Source organism: Pogoniulus pusillus, chromosome 3, assembly GCF_015220805.1.
Source record: "Pogoniulus pusillus isolate bPogPus1 chromosome 3, bPogPus1.pri, whole genome shotgun sequence".
NCBI lineage: Eukaryota > Metazoa > Chordata > Aves > Piciformes > Lybiidae > Pogoniulus > Pogoniulus pusillus.
This window is the reverse complement of record NC_087266.1, coordinates 34,575,412-34,603,177: the sequence shown is the minus strand read 5'-3', so window position 1 is coordinate 34,603,177 and position 27,766 is coordinate 34,575,412. Positions and strand designations below refer to the sequence as shown.

Sequence of the window (27,766 nt, the reverse complement as noted above, 5' to 3'; positions counted from 1 at the left end):
CCTCCTTACTGTTGAAAACTGAGGCGAAGAAGGCATTCAGAACCTCAGCCTCTTCTTCATCATCAGTTATAGTGTTCCCCTCCTGGTCCAGTAAGGAGTGGAGGCTCTTCTTGCCCTTCCTTTTAGCGTTGATAAGTTTATAAAAGTGCTTTTTGTTATCTTTCATGGAAGTGGCAGCCTAAGTTCTAGCTGGGCCTTAGCCTCTCTAATTTTTCTCCTGCATAATCTGGCTATCTCCTTAAACACATCAGGAGAAGCCTTCCCCTCCTTCCAAAGGTGATACACTCTCTTTTTTTCCCCCAGTTCCTTCAGGAGCTGTTTGTTCATCCAGGCTGGTCGCCTTCCCCGCTGGCTCGTCTTTCAGCACATGGGAACTGCCAGCTCCTGTGCCTTCAAAAGCTCCTGTTTAAAGTAGGTCCAACTATCCTGGACCCCTTTGTTCTCAAGGACTGCTGCCCAGGGGACTTTGGAAATAAGTTTCTTAAGCAAATTGAAGTTTGCCCTCCAAAGGTCCAAGGTGTAGGTTTTGTTGTAGTGCCTCCCTACCTCCCTGCATATCGAAAACTCCTCTATCTCGTGATCACTACACCCCAGGCAGCCTCCCACTGTCACATCTCCTACCAGACCTTCTCTGTTGGAGAGCAGCAGGGCAAGCTGAGCTTGACCCCTAGTAGGCTCACTTAACAGCTGGGTCATGAAGCTGTCCTCCATGCACTCTAGAAATCTCCTGGACTGCCTCCTCTCTGCTGAATTAAGTTCCCAGCAGATATCTGGCAGGTTGAAGTCACCCACAAGGACAAGATCTGATGATCTTGAGACAGCCTCCAATTGTTTGTAAAATATCTCATCTGTTTTCTCATCCTGGTCGGGTGGTCTATAACAGACTCCAACCAGGATGTCAGATTTATTAGTCCTCCCTCTGATTTTAACCCACAAGCTCTCAACCCCTTCATCCCTCGCCTCAAGCTCAGTGGCATGGAGTGACTCCCTAATATACAGGGCCACCCCTCCTCCTCTTCTCCCTTGCCTATCTCTCCTGAAGAGGTTATATCCCCCCCAGTATAGCACTCCAATCATGCCTGTCATCCCACCAAGTTTCTGAAATGGCAACTATATCATAGTCACCCTGGTGGACCAGGACTTCCAATTCCTCCTGCTTGTTACCCAAGCTGCGTGCATTGGTGTAGATACACTTCAGCTGGGCTCTCGATTCCCCAATTGTCCCTAGTTTCCTTCCCACTCTCTCCTTCTCAGAGAGTAATTGCTTCACCCACCCCCTTCATATCTAGTTTAAAGCCCACTTAATGAGCCCTGCCAACTCCAGTGCCAGGACTCTCCTGCCTCTCTTAGATAACTGAACCCCATCATGATCAAGCAGGTCCGGCGCAGTAAAAGTTCCCCCAAGGTCGAAGAAGCCAAAGTGCCTCCTCTCACACCATCCCTTGAGCCAGCTGTTGATGTCATAGGTTCTGCTGTTCCTCTCTGTGAACTCTCTTGCCACAGGGGGAACTGAACAGAACACCACTTGTGCTCCTGCCCCATCTATCAATTTCCCTAGGGCCTTGAATTCCTTTTTAATTGCCCTGGTGCCCTTCTTCTTGATCTCTTCCCTGCCGGCCTGTATTACCAGCAAGGGGTAATAATCAGAGGGCTGGATTAGGTTAGGGAGTTTCCTGGTGATGTCCCTAACCCGGGCACCAGGAAGGGAGCAGACCTCCCTGTGAGATGGGATGACAAATTGGTCCCTCCATCCCCCTCAAGACTGAGTCCCCAATGACTATGACTCTTCTCTTTCTTGTTTTTTGTGGAGCTAGTAACCACAGTTGGTGGGGACTGCTCCACCCTAGGCATCATCCTGGTTGGATGCTCCTCAGCCCTCCCATCCTCCCTGCCCTCTGCATGAAGCGCCTCATACTTGTTATGCAAGGGCAGTGGAAGAGGAGGAGAGGGCCAAGGTGGATTTCTCTTACTGCCTCTGACAGGGATCTGTATCCATCCCTCCCTGTTTCCAGAGGCAGTTCCCTTAGCAGGGGCGATCCGCAGTGCCTGCTCCCACAGATCCAGCTCCCTTTCATTTTCCCTTATCGACCTGAGCCTGGATACTTCATCCTTCAGCTCAGCTACCTGTCCCGGGAGGTGTTGAAGAAAAGACTGGATGAGGCCCTTAGTGCCATAGTCTGGTTGATTGGACAGGACTGGTTGATAGGTTGGACTGGATGATCTTGGAGGTTTCTCCCAATCTGGTTGATTCTATGACTCTATATCCTGCTGACAAAAATTACTAGATTTCCATTGACTGAAATAGAATCTCCAAACCCTATTCTTTGCCTAAAAGATTTATAGACTTATGAAGAAAATGTCTAACATGACAGAGAATCCTATTTATTTAGGTAATAATCTTGACATCCAAAGCTATGTATCCATGCAGGAAACCTTAATTCTGCCTATAGCAACAACAAAAAACAAACCAACCAACAAAAAAACACCAAAATTACCTTTTCCTTATACAACCTTCTGGTGGGATCTTTCCATTCCAGTGGTTCTGGAAAGAAAAGATCATGTGTATTCTGGATTAGAGACCAGAAATATACAACAGAAAAACAACAGGGAAAAAAGAAATGTGAAAGTGAAAGAAGAAAAAGCAAATAAAATCTAATCACCTTAAACCAACTGTGACAAAATTCTTAGAAACTTATAGGGACGTATAAGAATTTTCAGCTTCCTGTTAATTGTTGCAGGGAATGTTTTCTATTTTGGGGGGCAAAAAATAGCAGAACATTGCTATTTCTACTTATTAAATCTTCACAATCAGTTGATTCCAAAGAGGAATCATTTCCATACTGCATCACGTTGCAATCTTCTTATATCAGTAATACTGAATCTACAGTCCATGACACTAACTCATGTTTCATAGTTAAAATACTGCCATTTCATAGTTATCACAGTATCCTCAGGGTTGGAAGAGACCTCACAGATCATCAAGTCCAACCTTTTACCACAGAGCTCAAGGCTAGACCATGGCACCAAGTGCCACGTCCAATCCTGCATTGAACAGCCCCAGGGACAGCGACTCCACCACCTCCCCGGGCAGCCCATTCCAGTGTCCAATGACTCTCTCAGTGAAGAACTTTCTCCTCACCTCCAGCCTAAATTTCCCCTGGCGCAGCCTGAGGCTGTGTCCTCTCATTCTGGTGCTGGCCACCTGAGAGAAGAGAGCAAAGCAACCTCTTCCTAAACACAACCACCCCTCAGGTAGTTGTAGACAGCAATAAGGTCACCCCTGAGCCTCCTCTTCTCCAGGCTAAACAATCCCAGCTCCCTCAGCCTCTCCTCATAGGGCTGTGCTCAAGGCCTCTCACCAGCCTCATCGCCCTTCTCTGGACACCCTCAAGCAACTCAATGTCCCTCCTAAACTGGGGGGCCCAGAACTGAACACAGTACTCAAGGTGTGGTCTAACCAGTGCAGAGTACAGGGGCAGAATGACCTCCCTGCTCCTGCTGACCACACCATTCCTGATGCAGGCCAGGATGCCACTGGCTCTCTTGGCCACCTGGGAACACTGCTGGCTCATGTTCAGGCAGGTATCAATCAGCACCCCCAGATCCCTCTCTGTTTGGCTGCTCTCCAGCCACTCTGACCCTAGCCTGTATCTCTGCGTGGGATTGTTGTGGCCAAAGTGCAGCACCCTGCACTTGGAGCTATTGAACCCCATCCCATTGGACTCTGCCCATCTATATCTATATTTGAGAGAAACATTAGTGTGAAAGAATTGCAGTCCACCCGCTTGTTTCTTTATTTACAACTGTCCCACTGCATCTGAGTTCCTTATACAGTCAGTGAAGAGACACACCCGATTGTTGAGGCTACATTGGCGAGTAATTTGGCTCAACAAGTGTGGATCAGTACATCAAAGCAATTAACGCTGAAACTCCTGTTATTGACACAAATCTCAGAGTTCATGCTTCAGAGAGTGGTTTGAAGCTGTAACCGTGAATGCAATTTGTATCCAAACAACCAATTTATATAAAACACCTCACATTTCTAAAATGGTGTCTCTGAAATACACCAGAAGAGGACTTTTCAGTCTGACTTCCTTCAGGAGGAGTATAACTGTGTTCATTTAACCTAGAATCATACCTTGAACCAAATCAATATGCAACAATTCAAGATGCTGGAGGCATTCACTGATTCACAACTGCAGCAGTGTTATGTACCAAATTGTCAATGTAGATGTAGTCAATGAGATCCTCAAAACCTTCATTTAAATGTCTAATTAAAGCAGATCAGCTACTGCTAAGGAATGTAATTGGAGTTTGCTTTCTTTGTTTGTGTGAGTTCGACTTAGCAGCCTGCTTGCCCTTTTTACAGCCTAACAGTGAATTACTAGCTAAGCAATGACGTGTATGAGAGGCCAGTGCAGAAAGGTAGCTGGCAAAGAAAGAAATCTTTTTAAAGGAACTCAAGAAGTAGATCAAGAAGAAAGGCCTACAGGCTTTCATTTTGCTCATATGACTACTATAAATTCTCAGTGTTTATTTTAATGGAACTGCTTCCTAAACACTTAAAACTTTTACAGTAGTTTGGCAGCTCGCTAAAATCTTAGCTCAAACTTCTGTTCAAATAGGATCTAGGATAAGGATATCATTTTGACTTCAATTCTCACTTCAAACACTCTGTTTTCCATAAGGAGCAGAACATGAAATGTTTCTGTGGTTGGGAATAGCCATAGTAGAGAGCTAGAAACACATAAACAATCGCATTGCTTCAAATCAGAAGCAGACATAAACCAGTCTGATTCACAGAATGATAGCCTGTGGCTTCTTGTGATGTCAGTGTCTCATTTTTTAGGGTAAGAAGACACACGAGAGGCTCTGCTATTGCTTGCTTTTGCTGTTGTGAAATATTGATTAATATAGAGGTAACATTAGCAGTGTTTTTACAAAAACTTAAAAATTGTACTGCAGTGAGATCACTAAAACTGATGAACATGATAGAGACCCATGTGTCATGCTACTGCATTGCCTAAAACCCTCTCATTTAGATATATTGTGCTCATTTAATTAACAGTCGCTAGCTTTCCAAGTGAAAAGAAAGTTAAAAGCTCATACACATTACTCTCTTTTACTTTCTCATTTGTTGCAGCACTTCCTGACAAATATTGACCTCTAATTCTTTGCCTCTGCCAGATAATTAAATAAAATTTGAACTCAACACAACATCTGCAATCTACAAGGTGGTTAGTTGACTCCTATTGACTTTACCGCAAGCCCAAACTGCATACAAACAAGGAATATTTCATACTTCACACAAGTGTGCAAACTTTTCTTGCTTCTATATTGTCTACCTGAAGGGAGGTTGTAGCCAGATGGGGGTTGGTCTCTTCTGCCAGGGAATCAGCAATAGAACAAAGGAACGCAATCTCAAGTTGTGCCAGGGGAGGTCTAGGCTGGATGTTAGGAGGAAGTTGTTGCCAAGAGAGTGATTCCCATTGGAATGGGCTGTCCAGTGAGGTGATGGAGTCTCCATCCCTGGAAGTGTTCGAGAAAAGCCTGGCTGAGGCACTTAGTGCCATGGTCTAGTTGATTGGACAGGGCTGGATGCTAGGTTGGACTGGATGATCTTGGAGGTCTCTTCCAACCTGGTTGATTCTATGATTTTTTTCTATCCTGACAAAATGGCTCACTTGGATTCTGTTTACTCCAATGTATTCAGAAATACTCAGTTACAGAGTTGTTGGGTTTTTTCCTCAAATACAGTTATTCTATTTTTTAAAGCTTTAATGAAACTCAATTTGCTTCTGGTTGAGATGTTAGGTTGCATTTTCCTTGGTGTGGTAGAATGATACCAGCAGATAATGTCTGTCTCTCTATGTTATAGTGTAATGTGCCTTTACTCTTTCAAACTCACTTTTCCCGCCTCATATTCTTTTCTAAAGTTTTTCTTCATTTTAGGTACTCGTTCTTATTCATGTTTCTTAAATCTTCTCTTCATATATATTCCCGTTTGCCGTGAATTAATCCATTAGAAATAGAATTCTGCTCACTGTGATATCGTTTATCTGCTATTGGTTTTTTTTGTTGGGTTTTGTTGTTGGTGGTGGTGTTTTTTATTCTGAGCTTCGTTTAGTCAGTGGATCTTGTTGAAGTACCATGAGTTGACATATGTATCATGTTGTTAAAATGGATTGGTTCCTTCCCTTAACAGTCATACAGTACAACCCTCTCACGATTTCTATTTTTCTTTCAGAATCATAGGATCAGTCAGGGTTGGAAGGCACCACAAGGATTACCTAGTTCCAACCCCCCCTGCCATGGGCAGGGGCACCCTACCCTAGAGCAGCCTGGCCACAGCCTCATCCAGCCTGGCCTTAAACACCTCCAGCCATGGGGCCTCAACCACCTCCCTGGGCAACCCATTCCAGCCTCTCACCACTCTCAGGCTCAACAACTTCCACCTCACCTCCACTCTCAATCTCCCCACCTCCAACTTTGCTCCATTCCCCCCAGTCCTGTCACTCCCTGAGAGCCTAAAATGTCCCTGTCCAGTTTTTTCATAGGCCCCCTTCAGATACTAGAATGTCACCTGGGAGCCTTCTCTTCTCCAGAATCAACAGCCTCAACTCTTTCAGTCTGTCCTCGTAGCAGAGCTGCTCCAGCCCTCTGAGTATCCTCATGGCCCTGTTCTGGACATGCTCCAGCATCTCCACATCCCTCTTGTCCCAGGGGCTTCAGAACTGGATGCAGTACTTCAGATGGGGTCTCAGCAGAGTGGAGTAGAGGGGAAGAATTGCCTTCCTCCACCTTCTGGCCACACTTCTCCTGAGGCAGCCCCGGCTCTAGTTAGCTTTCTGGGCTGCAAGTGCACACTGCTGGCTCATGTTGAGCTTCTCATTCAGCAATAACTCCAAGTCCCTCTCTTCAGGACTGCTCTCCAGACAGTCACTGCCCAGCCTCAATTTGTGCTTGAGATTGCCCTGACCCAGATGCAGGACCTTGCACTTGGTCTTGTTGAACCTCATGAGGTTGGCTTGTGCCCACCTCTCCAGCCAGGTCCCTCTGACTGGCATCCCTGCCCACCAGCCTGTCTGCTGCACCACACAGCTTGGTGTCATCAGCAAACTTGCTGAGGGTGCACTCGGTGCCTCTGTCCATGATACCCACACAGTTGTTGAGCAAGGCTGGTCCCAGGACTGATCCCTGAGGAACTCTGCTTGTCACTGGCCTCCACTTGGACATGGAGCCATTGAGAGACTCTTTGGATGTGGCCACCAAGCCAGTTCTTTATCCATCTTACAGTCCACCCATCAAGCCCATGTATCACCAGCTTGGAGACCAGGATGTGGTGCGGGACAGTGTCAAAGGCCTTGCTCAGGTCCAGGTAAATGACGTCAGTTGCTTGCCCCTCATCTATTCATGTTGTCACCTGTTCATAGAAGGCCGCCAGGTTTGTCAGGCAGGATTTGCCCTTGTTGAAGCCATGCTGATTGTACACAATCTCCTCTTCACTATTCTCCTGTCTCAGCAGTGCCTCCAGGAGGATCTGCTCCATGATCTTACCAGACACAGAGGTGAGACTGACTGGACTGGAGTTCCCTGGCTCCTCCTTCCTACTTTTTTTGAAAATGAGAGTTATGTTTCCCTTTTTCCAGTCAGTGGGGACTTCACCAGACTGTCATGACTTCTGGACTATAATAGAAAGGGATTGTTCTTCCCTTCTCTGGGGTTCTTTTTTCTCTCCTTAAAATTCTGTCATTCTGTTTGGAGCTTCAGATTAAGTTACCTAACTGTAGATGTCTAGCTGTCAATATCTAGATGTCAATTGCATGTTTCCTAAGCAGTCAACATATAGTCAATACTGTAAATGGAGGCTAAAATTTCCCCCCATGTGGTGTCCAGAAGCTGATCAACTGAAATGTTTTTTTAGGCTCTATTGTCTCACTTGCTAAGGTCTTTATTTGTGTATAACTGACTGTCCAGCATGTGCTCACACAGACTTATATAAATTCAGGTGTCTTAACTTGAAGCTACTGAAGCTTATTATCTCAATTCAGTTGCCCTAGCAATGCCATTTGAGATGCATTTAGGTAACTCACTTGGCCTCCATCCACTTCTGTAGAGGAATTCAACCCTGTGCCATATCTTATAGCTCCATGGAGTTAGCTCAGATGTCTTGAATAATCTCAATTGACAGAAGCCAATTTTGGAGCAACTGTGTGGGATCCTATTTGTCATTATGTAAAAGACTGAAATGCACAGGTATCAAGCTCCTAAGTACTCACTTTCAGTCTCAAGATTAATCCTCTTCATTACTCTTCCCATTACTATTTGCTAATTTTTACCAAGCTCAGACAGAAACTGGACATGCACACTAATGTATCACACACCTTTCTAATATGATATCTTCATACACGTGTGTGGAAAGAAAAGACTCTAGGGTCTCTATAGTGATCCAGAAGATAGAACTGGCACTATCTGGGATTTTGTAATTTACCAAATAATAGGAATTATAGAACTATAGAATGAACCAGTGTGGAAGAGACCTCCCAGGATCATCCAGTCCAACCTATCACCCAGCCCTATTCAATCAACTAGACCATGACACTAAATGTCTCAAAGCATTCAACATGATCAGAGAGTGATACAGAGACAAAACCAGTTTGATAGTTTTCATACAAAAGAAGTGGGAGGAGAGAAGTTATTTAGGATATCATAAAAAAAAATCCTTTCCAATGGAGAGATTTAACAAATTGTTTGAAATAGCTTCAAGAATTTCTAGTAATTACTTCATAAAACTTAGACTTTTTGAGCTGTACTGAACCAAGTCTGTTGGCAGGGACATGGATGACATGACCTACTGTTCTCTTTCTATTGTTTGCTGTACTTGTGTTTCTCTGACTGCCTTAGACACTCCTAACTCTCCTATCCAGTGAGATCCAGTGAACGGATTCCAGAAGTTTCTGGGCAGACAGGCAAATTTGTCATCTGCTTCTGCGTTCAATAACACAGTTTTCTCTATTGAAAATTCTGTGTTCAGCAAGTGATCCAGCTCTCCTGAACCACACCACATTTTGAAAGTCTTAGCACAAGAATGTAGAGAGCAAATTTTTTTTTTTAAATTAACTCTAGTCTTGTGGTAAGGAAATAGTCTTTTTCAAGTTATATTCTGTACTGTTTCTCAGTACTACATATATGCTATCAGATGAGATAGAAATAAAATAATAGCAATTAGTGGCACAGATGAAAATTGAGGTGCCCATTATCAACACTATTATTCAAAAAATTATACATTTCTCACCAAAAGTTCAGACTTACTCTGCATTTGTCTAAATTCATCAGAGTTGCACTTCATTAGGCACCTCTGCTATGAGGACAGACTGAAAGAGTTGGGGCTGTTCAGTCTGGAGAAAAGGCAGCTCCCAGGTGACCTTATTGTGGCCTTCCAGGATCTGAAGTGGGCCTGCAAAACAGCTGGAGAGGGACTTCTTAGGCTATCAGGGAATGACAGAACTAGGAGGAATGGAGCAAAGCTGGAGGTGGGTAGATCCAGAATGGAGGTGAGGAGGAAGTTCATTACCATGAGAGTGGTGAGAGGCTGGAATGGGTTGCCCAGGGAGGTGGTTGAGGCACCATGCCCATAGGTGTTTCAGGCCAGGTTGGATGAGGCTGTGGCCAGGCTGATCTAGGGAACTGTCTTGTCGGCCGCTGAAACTTGATTCTTCCCAGGCTTCTGGGGAAAGGAGGCAGACAATCTCTGGCCTTGTCTCCTGGCTCCTCTGGACCGTCTGTGTATCTCCAGGACTTATCGTCTTGGCAGGAGACTTTCAGGTGAAGGTAGGATGTCTTGTGATGTGCAGTCTCAGCATGATGTCATGCTGGCTATGCAGGCCAATCACGTGGGGGCATTTAGAGTCTGTTCCTGGTGAACTCATGACAGTGGAGTTTCCAGGCAAACAATAAGGCAGTAGGGAACAGCAAGCATGAATAGAATGGCAGAGCACATTGTTTACCTGCATATCTCTATTTATCAATATGAGCTGAGAATAATTGCCCTTAGGACACAGAATAGCCAATCAGAATGGCAGTTAGCCAAGCCTGACCATATTAGGCAAAGCCATAGGCTTGCCTTACCCAAATTTGGGAAAAGCATAGGCCTTGCACAAGGCAGGTACAAGCTAAGTGTGCGTACATTGTATACCACAGGACCAAGGCAAGTCTGGGCAGGCCTGAGTCTTTAGACTTAGTGGCTCCAGGCTCTTTTGCCTTCTTTCCTGTGCTTGCTTCTCCCATGGAGAAGAAAAACATGCCTGGGCAAGACAGGATGTTTATAAGCCTATTTCTGGCCTATCAGGCTGACCACAACACAGCTAATAAAAGATGTGTTTAAAACTTAGATTACTAAACCTTAATTTTTAAATCCTCACTCTCTAAAGTTGAATTTGAAGTCAAAGAATAATACCTAGATAGCATCTGAGTCACCCTGCCATTTTTACAAGAAAATTCTTCAAATAGATCCTGTGGTGGACCCTAGGATATACATGCACTTTTCTCAAAAAATGCTCCATCTGTAAAGGAGTGCTGTCAGGTAAGAGCATCATTGGGATAACTTCAGTTTCCTGAAAGCAAGGGCCATGATGATATACTGTGACATGAAAATGGTGATTGTGGGGAGTATGGTGCTTATGGCAACACCACGTGAAGAAAACAGGATACAGGGAAAAGATAGAAAGCATGGAGTAATAATGTTTGAAGCACATGTTTGGGATGCACTCTGTGGTACACAAATCTTTCTAGCAAGTGGGAAACATTGTCAATATACACATTGATGTGTACCCTCCAAACCCGAGAAATATCTTTTCTATTCCTTTGAGAAAAGCCCCTCCTCCCCCACACATCTTTTGTTATAATCTAAAACACTCCTCACTCTATTTCTCTTTAGTTTGATGGATGAGACACTGATGCTATATTTACACTCAAGTTAGCTGTAGATGGACTATACTGTCTTTTCTCAGGATCATTTCAGGAGCTTTTCAAAAGTCCACTTTGTACGTGTGTTTTAATTTGATATGCTGTGTTCTCAGAGCACTTTTGTGAAAGCAAGTAATGAGCCATCAAATAAGGTTCATTTTCAACGTCCTGTGTGTTAGCCTGATTACAGTAATATGAGTTGATGTCCTGTGTTGAAATGCCTAAAATCCATACTTTAAAATGGTGGGAATAAAGATTGTGTTCTTCAATCCATATCCATCTACAAAAGGAACATGATTCTGCTCCTAAGCCTAAAAATATTGTTTTTCTTTTGTTTTTTTTTTCTCCTGTATCTTGACTGCTGCTTGGAAGGTATTCAGACATAGGACTCGCTAAACTTGTTAGGAAGTCCTACACAATCTCTTATCCCATTCTTACATTGATTCAAAGAGAGATTGATTTGCCATTGGAATGGGCTGCCCAGGGAGTTGGTGGAGTTGCCATCCCTGCAGGTGTTCCAGCAAAGCCTGGCTGAGGCACTTAGTGCCACGGTCTAGTTGATCGGATAGAGCTGAGTGCTAGATTGGATTGGATGATGTTGGAGGTCTCTTCCAAACTGGTTGATTCTATTCTATTTTGTGGCTAAAACTTGTCCAATTTTCTGATCTTCTGGTGTAGAGAACACCCAGCCCAAAATCTACCCAAAAGTATAAAACTTCCACATGGAAATACTGGAACATTTCCTCTCTCTTTATCAAGACACAGACTATTGGTTCGATTCCTAGATTAAACTGATAATATATGCTAGCAGATTTAAAAAATGAGCAAATGACAGAGTACAAGCCCTGTGAGGAGAGGCTGAGGGAGCTAGGGGTGTGCAGCCTGGAGAAGAGGAGGCTCAAGGGTGATCTCATTGATGTCTCCAACTACCTGAAGGGAGGCTGTAGCCAGGTGGGGTTAGTCTCTGCTGCCAGGCAACCAGCAACAGGACAAGGGGACACAGTCTCAAGTTGTGCTGGAGGAGGTCTAGGCTGGATGTTATGAGTAAGTTCTTGCCAGAGAGAGTGATTTGCATTGGAATGGGCTGCTCAGGGAGATGGTGGAGTCACTGTTTCTGGAGGTGTTCAAAACAACACTGGCTGAGGCACTTAGTGCCATGGTCTAGTTGATTGGCCAGGGCTGGGTGATAGGTTGGACTGGATGATCTTGGAAGTCATTTCCAATCTGGTTGATTCTATGTTTGAAATATTTATAATAAAATTGGCAAGCTTTCCAAAGTATTTAATTTTGTTCAGTTTTGTTTCTGAAATACAGCAAACATTCACAAATACTTACTAAGAAGAAGGAAATTTCTAGTGGTTAACATGTCAAACATGTCAAATCTCCTAACTTGAGTGTTACGTATAGTCATCCACTATAAAGTGTTTTAAGAAATCTATTTAGCAAATAGAAAAATAAGATAAAGCACTCCTGAGAAAAAGTTTTATAGACAGAGGTGGAAAATAGAAAATTGAGCTATTATTTAAGAATTATTAGTGGAAATGTCCTGCACAAAGATTAACTGAGGTTTGAATAAGTGGTAGACTTAAGAGAGAGTAAATGCTTTCTAATGTGTCTCTGAAAGTGGCTGGTTTCATCAAAAGACCCTTATCACCTTGGCTTGCAAGGTAGTTTAATACAGCACCAGAGCACTTTATCTAACACTCCAAAATAGAGTGGAATGCCTGAGTTTCATACAGCAGCTTATCAGTCTTTGTGGTTGTCTGGCCTTGACTGATTTCTGCATTCTGTTCTGATGCACACCTGTATGAACAACAGAAAGTTCTATCAGAATTCTACATGGAACTTGTCAGGACTGTGCTAATGATTAAAGCACATACGTTAAACAATTTTCTCTCCAGAATCAAAATTCCTAATCTTCTGAAAGAGTGAATGAAATTGATTTTAAATGAATAAATAAAGATTTAATTTAATATGTAATCAACATCAGATGCTTTCTTCCTCCTAACAGCTGCCAGTCCTTTAATTTTCTTTCTTACAAAATGATAGAAACATAGAATAAACCAGGTTGGAAGAGACCTCCAAGATCATCCAGTCCAACCTAACACCCAGCCCTATCCAGTCAACTAGACCATGGCATTAAGTGTCTCAGCCAGGCTTTCTTTGCTTGGACATCTCCAGGGACGATGACTCCACCACCTCCCTGGGCAGCCCATTCCAATGCCAATCACTCTCTCTGCCAACAACTTCCTCCTAACATCCAGCCTAGACCTCCCCCACCACAACTTGAGACTGTGTCTCCTTGTTCTGTTGCTGGTTGTCTGGCAGAAGAGACCAACCGCACCTGGCTACAGTCTCCCTTCAGAGAATTGTAGGCAGCAATGAGGTCACCCCTGAGCCTGCTCTTCAGGCTAAACACCCCCAGCTCCCTCAGCTTCTCCTCACAGGGCTGTGTTCCAGGACCTTCACCAGCTTTGTCACCCTTCTCTGGACACATTCCAGTACCTCAAGATTTCTCTTGCTTTGAGAAGCCCAGAACTAAATGCCCCCATGTGATTGGCCTGCATAGCCAGCATGACATCATGCTGAGACTGCACATCACAAGACATCCTACCTTCACCTGAAAGTCTCCTGCCAAGACGATAAGTCCTGGAGATACACAGACGGTCCAGAGGAGCCAGGAGACAAGGCCAGAGATTGTCTGCCTCCTTTCCCCAGAAGCCTGGGAAGAATCAAGTTTCAGCAGCCTACAAGACAGTTCCCTGAAAACATTTGGGTACTGTCTGGATCTGTGGCTGGCCCTGTGAGTCAGGTAATAACAATAAAAGCCTCTTTGTAATTCTCCACTGCCCTTCTGCCATAAGCAGAAAGAGCTCCTTGAGTCTATCTAGTGGGCAAGCGGTACCTTGACTGCAAGTGGTATTGGACCGCAGGAATCTTCTCCCCCAGTTCACTTAATGTTTGTATATTTTGTTGGCTATTAATAGATCTAGATATTATCTATAGAATGTTTCCATGACCATGTAAGAACCTGATTATTAAAATTAGCACCTTTCTTCATTGCTTAGCACAAAGTATAGTCTCTCATGTCCATTTGAAGTACCCTTTCCTCTCCTTCCTCAGAATAACTCATTAACAAAGAAAAATGTCATTGTATTTCCCTTGATCCTAATCACAAAGTGAAAAGCAAAATCAAGATTTAAATTGATATGAAAGGTGCAATGAACAGGCTAATCCTAAACTCTCTTAAAGCAGGCTTTTATGTTCTGTTTATCTCAGTTTACAGCAAATAAGTGCTTTCATGCTTCCCATAGAAAAGGAGCAAAATACTGTCATTGATATGCTTTACCTGTATTTTACATTTTTAAGAGATCAGACATTCTTTGTTTAGTTGTACATGTGGGAAAATTGCTGCTGTAAATCATAAAGTCAGTGATTTTCTGCAGCTGCAGGAAGAGAGCAGAGGTGGGATCAGGGTACTCAAGAGACAACTCAGTCTGATTTAGCTGCCAGTAGTACACTTGAGGTAATACAGCAGATTATATGTTACCTGGAAGAGGTGTGCGTAACTAACTTAGTTTGAGGTTGGTACATGTGCAAAGTACAGATTGGCTCAAGGTTATGTGTGTGGTACAGTTAGGTTAACTTTACAATAACAACCTGTAGAGTCAGCCCCCTGCGGCTGGCTCACTCTGCCCACATGCAGCTGCATGTGGGGGGTGCCACCCACTGCCTGGTTTCCTTCCCCTGAGGACACTTTGCAGCACGGGATTACTCATTGCTTATCAGCTCATGTCCTGTTAGCAAGAAATCCTTCCACAACTTTCTACTAAGTAATGAATTTTATGTAGGAAATTTCATATATTCCACACAAAGAATTTCCAGTACCAATGTACTTGGTTATTTATAAATTTATTTCTTCACAAAATACCCTGGAATTGCTTCCTTAAAAATAATATTTATACTATGCACATTCATGTGCATGCTAAATTAGAAAAATCTTAAAGGAATACCAAAGGATGATCTGAAAGGTGCTCAGTGATAGACTATTTCTGAGAGTAGTCAGCAAGTGTCACTAGAGCCAATGGCATCCTGGCCTGGGTCAGGAGCAGTGTGGCCAACAGGACACAGGAGGTTATTCTTCCCCTGTACTCAACACTGGTCAGGCCACACCTTCGAGTACTGTGTCCAGTTCTGGGCTCCTCAATTCAAGAGAGATGTTGAGATACTGGAACATGTCCAGAGAAGTGTGATGAAGCTGGTAAAGGGCCTGGAGCACAGCCCTGTGAGGAGAGGCTGAGGGAGCTGGGGGTGTTTAGACTGGAGAAGAGGATGCTCAGGGGGACCTCATTGCTGTCTACAACTACCTGAAGTGAGGTTGTAGCTGGGTGGATTTGGTCTCTTCTCCCACACAAGCAGCAACAGAACAAGGGGACACAGTCTCAAGCTGTGCCAGGGGAGGTCTTGGCTGGATGTTAGGAGGAAGTTGTTGGCAGAGAGAGTGATTGGCATTGGAATGGGCTGCCCAGGGAGGTGGTGGAGTCACTGTCCCTGGAGGAGTGGAAAGGAGGTGAAAGGGTGGTTGGGAGCCCCTCCTGGGGACTCTGCTTTCTGGGAGGGCTGTTGTGTTTCTGCATTACTTTTTTGACTTGTCTATTTCTTTCTATAGCTGTATATACATTGTAAATATCTGCTTGTATATTGTGCTAAGCTGTAAATATAAAGCTTCATTCTTAATTCCAGGCTCGGCTGAGTCTAGTCTGGGTCTGATTTCATAAGAGCTGGGGGGGCAGGTAATACCCAAACCATCACAAAGAGGGATCTCAGCAAACCACACTTCCATCTCCTTTCCACCTTATCCCAGACTTTGCCTTACATTCAAAGTGAGTTTGGAGCATCGGCCAGGGAGGTTAGGAAGCAGACAGATTACTCACATAGACAGCAGGTTAGAGAGAGAAGGGAAGCAGCCAGAGCCAGAGAACCACACTGTTATCTATGTTTGTGTTCTTGTTTTTATACATGTCAGAAAGACATCACCATTGTTTCCTTTTCACAGTCTATAATCTAATTCCTTTCACCAAAATATCCCAGCTAGGCTCAAACTAGCACAATCCAACCCTGTCTATTTTGCTCAGAGTTTTGTTGAGAACTATCTGTCTAATCTAAAACAATATTTGCAATAATGAATATCACAAGTTCAGTTCATACTTCATTCTGTCTATCTCAGATGTAGGTGATTCAAAAGCCCAGAAAACAGCAAACAGTTTTGTGTCATCACAGATAAGATGAGAACAGGGACTCCCAGGTGACACTGGGTTTGTGCTCACATCATGTAGATTCTGTCAGACTGTGTCTTATTGGACACTGATAGTACCTAGAACAGAAAAGTCCTAACAGCTTGTATTATAGACTGTGAATTTAAACTCAAAGCACACTCTTTAATTACTTCAAATACATCTTTGTGGGTATTCGTTCCTTTCTTTACAATCATGTATCACCTCCATACTTGGTAAACATTAGTTTCAAGCTTAAAAGTAATTTCTTTTGAAGTTCTGAATTCTGGCCTAAAGGAAAGTATTATAGTTTCCCTTTATGTATGTGAACAATGGTGAAGCAAGATATCCACTCTAGATAAAAATAGTCCATTAATAACAGTAATATGGCATAGTTAAGAGAGACTTACTATCTGCAAAGCAATTTACAAACAATAACCAATTAATCTTCTCTAGTTACTCAGTGTAATCCATTCATTACCTAATGGACTCCAAATCTTTAACACAATAGTAAAGTTTCTAACAATATACCTGAGGCTACTATTCACAGCTGAATCTTTCCTTTTTGCTGAGAGTTATGGTGGCTGAGCAGAAATGTGTTAGGACAATTGCTTGGAGCTAATCTGTGTAAAGCTTTACTCTCAGCCATTTCAACCCCTGGAGCAATAGGTACCTGATCCTGACTGATAATCGCTGTCATCCTAACAGGTAAATTAATAATGATGAAAGTAAAGGGAATCTCCAAAGTGAAACTATGGGGTACTTCAGAAAGAAGAAAGAGACAAACAAACCATCAAAAAACCAACAAAAATAAGTTAAAATGTATAATTATTCTATACTTTTAAAAATCCCTTTAAAATGGTATCTAGGATACCTGTCCCCTAAAAGCTAGTACCAGATTTAAAAAAGGCATCCATGGAATTCTGACTAGAGAGGCTATTGACATATTCCAGTGAGCCCATGTACTTTTTCACTTTATTATGCAACCCAGTAATAAATGTATAGTTCTATAATCAGCTCACTCTAAAGCAAGCCATGGATAAACAGCATTGTAAATGCTAGTCTTGGCAACTTCTGTGGCCTTTGCAAAATTCTCTTATTTGGAGATGTAAGTGGTTTCCTCCATTGTCTTCTGAAAGGAAGTTAAGGAATAGGGAGTGATGTTTCCACTTCCTAACTTCAGCCTTCTGAGTTGAGAAGACTGTTTCTCAGTATTTAGACCAGAGAGAAGGAGGCTCAGAGGTGATCTCATTGCTGTCTACGCCTACCTGAAGGGAGGCTGTGGCCAGGTGGGGGTTGATCTCTTCTGCCAGGCAACCAGCAACAGAACAAGGGGACACAGTCTCAAGTTGTGGTGGGGGAGGTCTGGGCTGGATGTTAGGAGGAAGTTGTTGGCAGAGAGATTGATTGGCATTGGAATGGGCTGCCCAGGGAGGTGGTGGAGTTGCCATCCCTGGGGTGTTCAAGCAAAGCCTGGCTGAGGCACTTAGTGCCATGGTCTTGTTGACTGGATAGGGCTGGGTGCTAGGTTGGAGTGGGTGATCTTGGAGGTCTCTTCCCACCTGGTTTATTCTATGATTCTATTCTGCCATCTCCATTTTCAATTACTGTTGCCTTACACCTCTGCCCTCCTATCATCTGCCACTTTCCTTTGAATGGTACATGCACAGGTTTTCCCAAACTCACTGGTAAGAAAGCTGCAGAATATCAGTGTATTCTATACATTTATGAACTGTATAGAAATATCTCTAAAAAGTATATAGTTTAGTATAGAATGATAGTCACTGGATAGGTTACAAAGCAAACTTTCACAACTCATGCCTAGTTCACATTCCTTAGGAAACACCATATTACCTTTTTCAAGAGACACCAGTAGCATGCAGGTTTCAAATCAGCTGCCAGAACTGAGACATGTGAAATACTGCAGGTATTGAAGATATGCATGTAAAATAACTGTTAATATACAGCATGTATAGAGATCTATACCCTTTGGTACAATGACTGAAATCTAGGAGAAATAGACTAAGGTGCCCCAAAAGACATTTGTAGATGCCTGAATTGGTTCTAGATCTCCATTAAAGGACAGACGTTAAAGATACTTCAGTTTAAAATAATCTTATATTTTTTTAATTTATTTTTATCAGATAGTACAAAGGTATGAGAGAGAGACTGGTTCCCCACTCTGCTGGCACGAAGTTTTACATTAAACAAAGTACAAACTGGTTTTATTTAGCGATTAATAAGTGACCAAATCTATCTGACCCAAAGATAGACTTTGCTTTTTCTCTTTATTCACATGCATTTTGCTGATATATATCTCTGAGATGGTGTATAACCTGATTTATATGATATTCAGATGGAATAACAGTAATATTTAGTAGTTTCTGAGACTACTTAGCTGCTCACACTTTTGTACACCCAAACTTTCTGGTTTGGCCAAAGACCTTCTGTTTTGGCCAAAACATTAAGCTTGATCAGGCCAATATTATGCCTCTGCTTGTTTGCCTTAAGATGTTGTTAGGTCTTTTAATCATTAAATTGTTCTTGGTTCTGCTATGTCATATGCTGTGTTCCTATACCATCATTTATACACTTGAGGGCTGTGCTCCTATACCATCATTTATACCCTTGAGGGATGATTGATTTATGTAGCCGTATAATTAGAATATAGTTTCCAGTCCACAGGTTAACCTTTACTCTTTACATAGTCTGCATGGACAGAATTAGAAACTGGCTTGACTGTGTATGATCCTGGTTATTATTTGACCTGATGACACTCTTGGTGAAAGTGCAATTTGTAAACCTATTTTTGGTATGCATATTACCTATAATTATTTCTAAATCTGAATGCCTATGACAATTTTAGCCTCTTGTCCAACAAAACAAAAAAATATCTTGGATGTTCTCACATCTAATGTAAATTTCTTTGAAACTAACAAATCTATGTCTGCAATTGATTGCTATTTTTACCTCTTGGATCTCATAGAATCATAGAATCAACTACGTTCGAAGAGACCTCCAAGATCATCCAGTCCAACCTAGCACCCAGCCCTGTCCAATCAATTAGACCATGACACGAAGTGCCTCAGCCAGGCTTTTCATGAACATCTCCAGGGACAGTGACTCCACCACCTCCCTGGGCAACCTATTCCAATGGCAAGTCACTCTCTTTGTCAAGAACTTCCTCCTAACTTCCAGCGCAGACCTCTCCCAGCACAACTTGAGACTGTGTCCCCTTCATATTTGTAAAACAACTCTGTACGGTAATATTGTTTTACTGACTGAAATAATTTGTACTACTTCCCTTCATAGAATCATAGAATCAATCAAGTTGGAAGAGAGCTCCAAGATAATTCAGTCCAACCTAGAAGCCAGCCCTATCCAATCAAGTAGACCATGGCACTAGACCCCTCCTCTCCCTTTCCTTGCCCTCCTTTCCTTCAAGATCAAAAGGTGGCCTTGCCTTCTCAGAACACACACAAAAACAATTACTGAAACTTCTCAAATAATTTTTCTGGGACTACAGGTTCATTTTTCCTTTCATCTTCTGTCATCGTTCTTCCCAGAATAAAATGTGGTGCAACTGTCACAAAACAGAACACCTTCAGTAGCATTGATGCCATAGTTTGAAAAGCTCAGCTACTGCCTTTTGACCAGCTCTTACTTAAAGCTCATGTCACCAAGGGCATTCTTCAACATATTTCAATTTCAACTCCCCAGTAGTGTTCTCTCTTTTTACAGGCTCTCAAACACAAATGTATTAACGACATTATGGTTGCTCTGCGTTCAGCTTGCAGCTTAAGATACAATTGCAGCTGGAAGTTTAAGAGATGTTCAGGTCTCTAAAAATATTTCTGACACTTATATGCAGTGCATGTGAACGATTTTAACAGCACTTGTAGGAATTTATAACTTTAGGATTCCATCTAGCCCAGTCAGTAAAACAATAAAGTGTTTTGAAAAACCATAAAAACCTGCAGCAGCTTCAGTCATTTGAGAGCCTTACCAAAATAATATTAATGGGGAATATTCTAAGTGCATTTTATGATGATGTAATTTCTTAACTTCTGTTAAGGATTATGTAAAATTAATAGTCTGTATTAATTTTGATATACAGGCAATGATTGTTAGTATCTATGGAAACTGTTTATTAACATTAAAACTCACCAGAAATTTACTGACAGGTTCAAAAAATGCACAGGTGGGAAATTTCTACAGGCAAAACTAGAGCACTTATTTCTTAAAGTGGAAACACAAATGTTATACTGGAAGAGGCATTTAAGTATTTAATCACAAAAACATGAACCAGACAATACCCAAAGCACATGGGACTCTGTCTTGTTGGCCTCTGAGACCTGATTCTTCACAGGCTTCTGGGGAAAGGAGGCAAACAATCTCTGACCTTGTCTCCTGGCTCCTCTGAATGATTTTTGTATCTCCAGGACTTCTCATCTTAGCAGGAGACTTTCAGGTGCAGGCAGGATGTCTTGTGTTGTGCAGTCTCAGCACAATATCACACTGGCTATGCAGGCCAATCGCATGCAGGCATTTAGAGCCTGTTCTTGGTAAGCTCTCCAGGCAAATTCAGGATGCAAAATGAGGTAGCAGCAGCTCCATGCTACCTGCTTATCCCTTTTATCAATATCCAGCCTGCAACTAGTGGGGCATTGGACATAGATTAGCCAATCAGAATGCATTTTGCCAGGCCTCACCATATTAGGTGAAGCCAGGGCTTTCACCCTCCCACTGTTTCCTTCCCCAGCACAGGAGGAGCAGGGGAACAGGGGAACATGTCTGAGCAAGCCAACATATATAAGTCTATGTTTGCCCCATCAAGCCTACCACTACACCTTCATGCAATGTTTCTACTAAGACAAAAAATAGGTTTTCTTACTGCAGTCCAGTTTGCATAAGATGAATACTTTAATGCCACACATTTCTATCAAGACAATGGAAATATCTAATAGTTAATTACAATTATTCAGATGCATCTTAAAAAAAAAAATTGGATAAAAAAAAAAATCTGCCACTGTTTATATAAAAGCGATGTCAAAAAAATTCCAAAGAAAGTCTCCAATTTGGTGTAATCCACCCTTTCAAATTTCATAATTTTTGGTGGTCTTTTTGGTTTGTTTCTTTACATACTAATGTTTTCATTTTTAATATCACTGTATCCAGTTAGCTATTGAAGTCCAAGCACTTCTCCCTTCCTGTTAAAGGTTGAATCTTTTTACTAATTTAGAGGGGAGATATATGAGATATCTAATCCCTTTAATTTAAATGGAGCTTTTCCAGCTAAAGCTATATTCAAATTGTACTAAAAATAAATAAAATTCCTCAACTTATTGAATGTAGTATATTCAGTAAATATCACAATAAAATTGTGATGGTTTGGGTGTTCCCCCCTCTCTCCCCTCCCCCACTTTAGAAATCACCCAAACTAGACTCAGCTGGCTCTGGAAATACGAATAAAGCTTATCTTTACAGCTAGCACAATACACAAGCAGATATTTACAGTATATACAGTTACAGACAGAAATATACAAAATAAAATGTAATACAGAAACACAACTCCCCTCCCAGAAATCTGAGTCCCCAGGAGGGGCTCCCAACCACCCCTTCACCTTCCCCCTACCCCTCTCAACCTTACCCCAGTCCCAAGGAAAAATAGAGGTTTGGCCAGAGGGTTAGGAAGCAAAGTGGATTAGTCGCAAATCAAGGATGAGCTTCGAGAGATGCAGCTCAGCCAGCAGCCCAAGCAAGAGTGATGGCGAGTGTCTTATCTGTGTTTTCACTTATATTTTTATACATCTTAGCAAGCCAATGAGGGAAGTAGACATCACCATTGTTTTCTTTCCACAGCCTGTAATCTAGTTCTTCTCACCAAAACATCTAGCCTGCTTCAAACTAGCACAAAAATACACAAAGTAATTGGACCAGCAAACTCCTGTGTCCCTGGACTGTGCTTTTCACTGTGTAGCAACTGTTGTTCAGAGATGGATCTCACTATTGTTAGAAAGATTGTATATATATTGAGGAGAATAACACAACACATGAGCTGAAGATATGATTAGTGGGTGTTCATCAACATGACAATCTATTTTTTAATGGCACACCTAGATTAGGAAATGCAATTTGCTTGGGTTTATGTTTGACTTTACAGAATATGGCTGTCTTACTTGAAAAATGTAATTGGTTTTGTTCCTCTTTGTTTCACGCGGGATACAATTTCCAAGCAGAAGAAGAAGAGGATTAAATACAGTAATCCTTTTTGGTTTAGAAGTATCACAGTATCATCAGGGTTGGAAGAGACCTCATAGATCATCAAGTCCAACTCTTTACCACAGAGCTCAAGCCTAGACCATGGCACCAAGTGCCACATCCAACCTTGCCTTGAACAGCTCCAGGGACGGCGACTCCACCACCTCCCCGGGCAGCCCATTCCAGTGTCCAATGACTCTCTCAGTGAAGAATTTTCTCCTCACCTCCAGCCTAAATTTCCCCTGGCGCAGCCTGAGGCTGTGTCCTCTCGTTCTGGTGCTGGCCACCTGAGAGAAGAGAGCAACCTCCTCCTGGCCACAACCACCCTTCAGGTAGTTGTAGACAGCAATAAGGTCACCCCTGAGCCTCCTCTCCTCCAGGCTAAACAATCCCAGTTCCCTCAGCCTCTCCTCGTAGGGCTTCTGCTCGAGGCCTCTCACCAGCCTCGTCGCCCTTCTCTGGACATGCTCAAGCATTTCAATAGAGGAACATTTTTTTGTTCTTAGTACTGCATCAATAAAACATATAGTCCACATAACAATAATGAACACTTACATGCATTAACTCACATAATTAACTTCAGTGCTTCATTGTTGCACACATACTTGTATGTAGCTTTGCACATTGTTTGTAACTATATATGCCTTGGTATATGTGTATAATGCAATCATATACTGGAAAATCATGAAATTATATTGTCTTAAGGAATTATTCCAATGTTAGGCATTCTCTTTTTCTCTAGTTAACAGATAAAATATTTGACCAGAGAAACAGAATTCCATGGCCTGGGTGAAGTGCTTGCTGGAGACTGGTGAGAGAGTCATGGCATGTTTAAAAAAAAAAAAAGTATAATTCTTCACTGTGAGGGTGGTAGAGCACTGGAGCAGGCTGCCCAGAGAGGTTGTGGAGTCTCTGTCCCTGGAGGCATTCAAATCCCACCTGACTGTGTTTCTGTGTGATCCTGCTCTGACAGGGGGTTGGACTGGATGATCTTTGGAGGTCCCTTCCAAACCCTAAACATCTGTGACTGTGACTCTGTGAAATACATGTTCTTATCTGTAGTCACCTGTGGTAATGCAATGTGAGAAGGAATAGTAATGGCCAGTCTGTGAGGCTTCAGGATGCCTCTCATGGGAGAGAAGAGATAGTGGACACCTGGTTAATGAGAAAAATGTTAATGTGTGCACCCAGGTGGCCAGGAAAGGAGTAAGGAGGTGATCATGCCCCTGTACTCAGCACTCGTGAGACCACACCTTGAGTACTGTGTCCAGTTTTAGTCACCACAGTATATGAGGGATATTCAGGTGCTGGAGTGGGTGCAGAGAAAGGTGATGAGGCTGGGAAAAGGTCTGAAAACATGACCTATAAGGAGAGGCTGAGAGAACTGGGCTTGTTTAGTCTGGAGAAGAGAAGGCTGAGAGGGGACCTTACTGCCCTCTACAACTACCTAAAAGGAGGTTGTAGTGAGGCTGGAGCTGGTCTCTTCTACCAGGGACAAGAGGAATTGTCCTCAAGTTTATGTTGGCTGTTGGGAGGAAGTTCTTTCCTGAGCGGGTGGTCAGGCACTGGAACAGGCTGCCCAGGGAGGTGGTGGAGTTGCCATCCCTGAAGGTGCTTTTAAAAAGAGTAGATGTGGCACTTGATGCTATAGTCTAGTGATTAAGGATGCTGGGATGAAGATTGGACTGGATGATCCTGCCCATGGCAGGGGGGTTGGAACTAGATGATCTTTGTGGTCCCTTCCAACCCAGGCTGATTCTATGATCCTAGTGGTCCTTTCCAAGCATAGTGATTTATAGTGATTAGATGTTGTGCTGAGGGATTTGGTTTAGTCAAGGACTTGTCAGTGTGAAACTAATGATTGGACTTGATGAGCTTGAAGGTCTTTTCCAATCTAAGAAATTCTGTAATTCCGTGAAAAACAAGGCATGATGTATGTAAAAGACTGGGTTGTGCTTGCCTAGATAATGCTAATGTGTAGGTGTGTGCTCTATGCTCAAGACTATATAAATGGAATCAGAACAAACAATAAACATCTCCAGTGAGATTCAATTGAATTGTGTGGAGTCCATGTGGTACCCCTCACCAACAGGTGGTGACCTACACCACGTTCCTGAAGGAAGATTTGCAGCTAACAGTCACTTCCTCACAAGCAAAAAAAAAAAACAAAAACCCATGCAGAAAGCAACTTCTGTAAATTCCTATAACAATACCATAGCGAGCTATCATGTTTACATATCTGTTGCTGAAAACAAAAGAGATTAGTGAAAGAAGATCGTTAAAACAGTGATGTTTTGGGGGTGAAATCATTCTAACAAAAATTGTTAAGAATCTTCTGGAATTCTGTTGCATGGGAAAAAAAATTGCGTTGCCCAAGGTTGGGAGATTTGAAAATCGTGTGCATTACAGTGTATTCAGCAATAAATACATAAATAAATAGATCGTAACGCAGTATAAAATACCTGTTTATATGTGTATTACAAATCTGAAATGAATGTTATTCATTCTCAGTTATGTTGCCTGCAGAAACTGTCTCTTACACTTATTTAAAAGCAAAGTACACAATTATTAACAAAAGTAGTCTATAGTCATAATGCAACTCCAAACTGATTTGTGTTCAAAAAGAGAGCTGTTTTTTTCCTCAAAAGTACATTCTTAAATAAGAGGGAGATGGAAATAAAAGGCAAACTGCACCTTGAAGTGAAAGAACAGGAGCAGATGTCCTTTAGCTGTGTGTTTTATTGATTTATAAACACTCAGTCAGGCTACCTCATCTCTGCAGAGTAATTTAGATATGGGAAAATATCTGTGAAATATATTGATTGCATTATTGATTGAAAAGCCAATTGCTGTTGCACTCCTGTTTTACCATTTAAGTCCTGACACATTTTGACATATGAGCCAGCTGCGACTACTGCCTCGATACTGCAATGAGATAATGTGAAAGCTGTCATAACCACTTCTGTGTCAGCCACAAGAATTTACAGTGTAGTAGTGCTGCTATTTAGCTTCCTCCTTAACCACCTGAATAATTAGAGTTTGTTAAAGCTTTTTCTGTTGCACATTTGGTTTATATATGTGCTGGTTTTATGTTTCCTTTCACACTGGATTGATACATCATGAACAAAAGAAATGTAGAAACCAGGCAGTTATTATTCAGAGCTTATACACATGGGGATGATTGTTTCTGCTCAAACATTTTTTCCTTTCTCCATGAGGAATTTGGATTTTAGAACATTTCACAGGGGAATTCTCACTTGTTTCCAGATCAGTTTACACTCAGCAGCAATAAATCAAGGGAGGACAGGAAAAAATCCTCTACTGACTATTAACGACTCTGTCATTTACTTTGAAATTTTAAACTGTGGAAAACAGAATGAAAGCAAAAATGTATAGAGCAGCTTCTTTGGTATTCTTCACATTGCAAAAGTACTTTTTTATTCATTTATTTATCTATCTGTTGTTGAAAACAAAATTGATAAACAAATATTTGTTTTCAAAGTCCTGATATCTGATAATAAATAAAAGCCACCTCATAAAATGCATCCTTGAGGAACAAAAGAAAATCTCCTTTACTGTCTTCACATTTTAGCACGGCACAGTGAACTAGACAGTTTTATCACCTTCATCCCCACTCTTACTAATGAAATGGTAGGGCACGTTCACAGCAGCTTTTACTTCTTTCTTTGACAATGCAGTCAATATAGACTTTTCTTTCTTCCTTTGGAGGCTTATTATACAGTTCATTCATGCCTTTTCTGGTTCATTTTCAGCTGTTTATTTCACGATCTTTTGACCAGATCCAGACCTTCAAGTGTAATCCATGTGGGACTTCTTTCATGCATTGGCAGGCTGGCATTGATTTAGATGGATTCTGTACATGCTCTAGGTTGTTCCTGGATAGATCTTAGAGCAGGACTGCATGTTAGCTCGCATATTTTTCATCACAATCTTTTTATTTCTCCACAGGGTGCAAGATTGTGTTGGATTTATTCTTGGTGAGGTTTTGGTAATGGATGAGGGGGCTGTTGGTGTGTGTCCTTGAAGAAGCTTTGTGAAGCTCTCCTGGCTGCAAGTCAGACCCATCTCTGGCAAAGGATAAGTCAATCAATGCCTCTGCAATAACATGTTTAAGAAAGGAAAACTTGATGATCAATTTCCTTTCTTTTGGGAGCTCTTTTGTGTTGCAGAGGTGTAGGACAAGGACAACCTTGTAGATGTGCATATTAGGGAGGAAGGAATGGAGAAGACACTTTGGAGTAGCCACGCTTCTTTGGCCTGTGGTGAAATCTGCGCTGAACTTTTGCACCTCTTGGAGACCAGTGCTGGAGAAGAATCCTGACTTCAGCCCATGAAGGATTCCATGTTCAAGCTGATCCTGTAGACATCCATGACTGAGGAAGACTCACACTGAGCAGTCCATCACTGAAAGTACTGAAGTCTGTGGAAGGAACCCATATTGAGAGAAATTTGTAGAGAAATCTCTTCTGTAGGAGGGACATGACAATGCTACAGGAGAAGGCTATGAGAAGTTCTCCCACATGAATAGGAAGGAGAGGCAAAGCCAACATAGAACAAACTACAGTTGACTGCAACTCACATTTCCTGCCCCCAAGCACTGCTGGCAGAGGAGGAGGTGGCAGAGCAGACAGTAGGAAGGGAGTGATGGGTGGCAGGAGTTGTACATATTATTGTCCTTCTCTGACTGAGTTGGTGAATTGGTGGTGATATTGTTGAAATTAAATTGATTTTATTTCCTTAAATTGAGTCTGTCTTTTTCCAATGACTGTAATTAGTGACTGTCCTCCTTGTCATTTGTCTTGACCCTTGATCCTTTTGTTGTGTTTCCTTCTCCTTGTCCTAACAGAGGAGGGTAGAAGTGAGTGAAATGTTCTTTCTTGACAGCTAGGTAGGCTCAAACTGTGACACAAACTAAAAGCAGTCACTAGATGGCCTGTTCAGAGAGAATCCTGGACTCTTGGTTTTGCAGTGCTTTTTTTGTATCTGAAAATGTGGTATAGGTAAAGATCCTATTCCATACTTTCCATTCTCAAAATGTGCAACACATATGACATTTGCTTGTTTCATTTGAACAATCACATGGCTGTTACTTAATGTATCAGAACTGTATTGATTAGTCAGCAGGCAGAAATGGCACAATGATGAGTCTGCAGAGTTTCTTGTGCTTTCATGTGAAATTAGTGTTGGTCACTGGACTATGGGATAGATGCCCTTGAATTTCATACTGCATCTCTTACAAAGATTTT

The 27,766-nt window shown here is 42.1% G+C and overlaps 1 long non-coding RNA gene across 1 annotated transcript; it reads left to right on the top strand.

The window, feature by feature from the left end:
- The first annotated feature begins 10,516 nt into the window (after positions 1-10,516).
- Positions 10,517-27,262, top strand: LOC135173881 (uncharacterized). Its single transcript, XR_010301495.1, has 2 exons — positions 10,517-10,582; positions 26,469-27,262. It is a non-coding gene; the product is annotated as an uncharacterized LOC135173881 (long non-coding RNA).
- Positions 27,263-27,766: the final 504 nt, after the last annotated feature.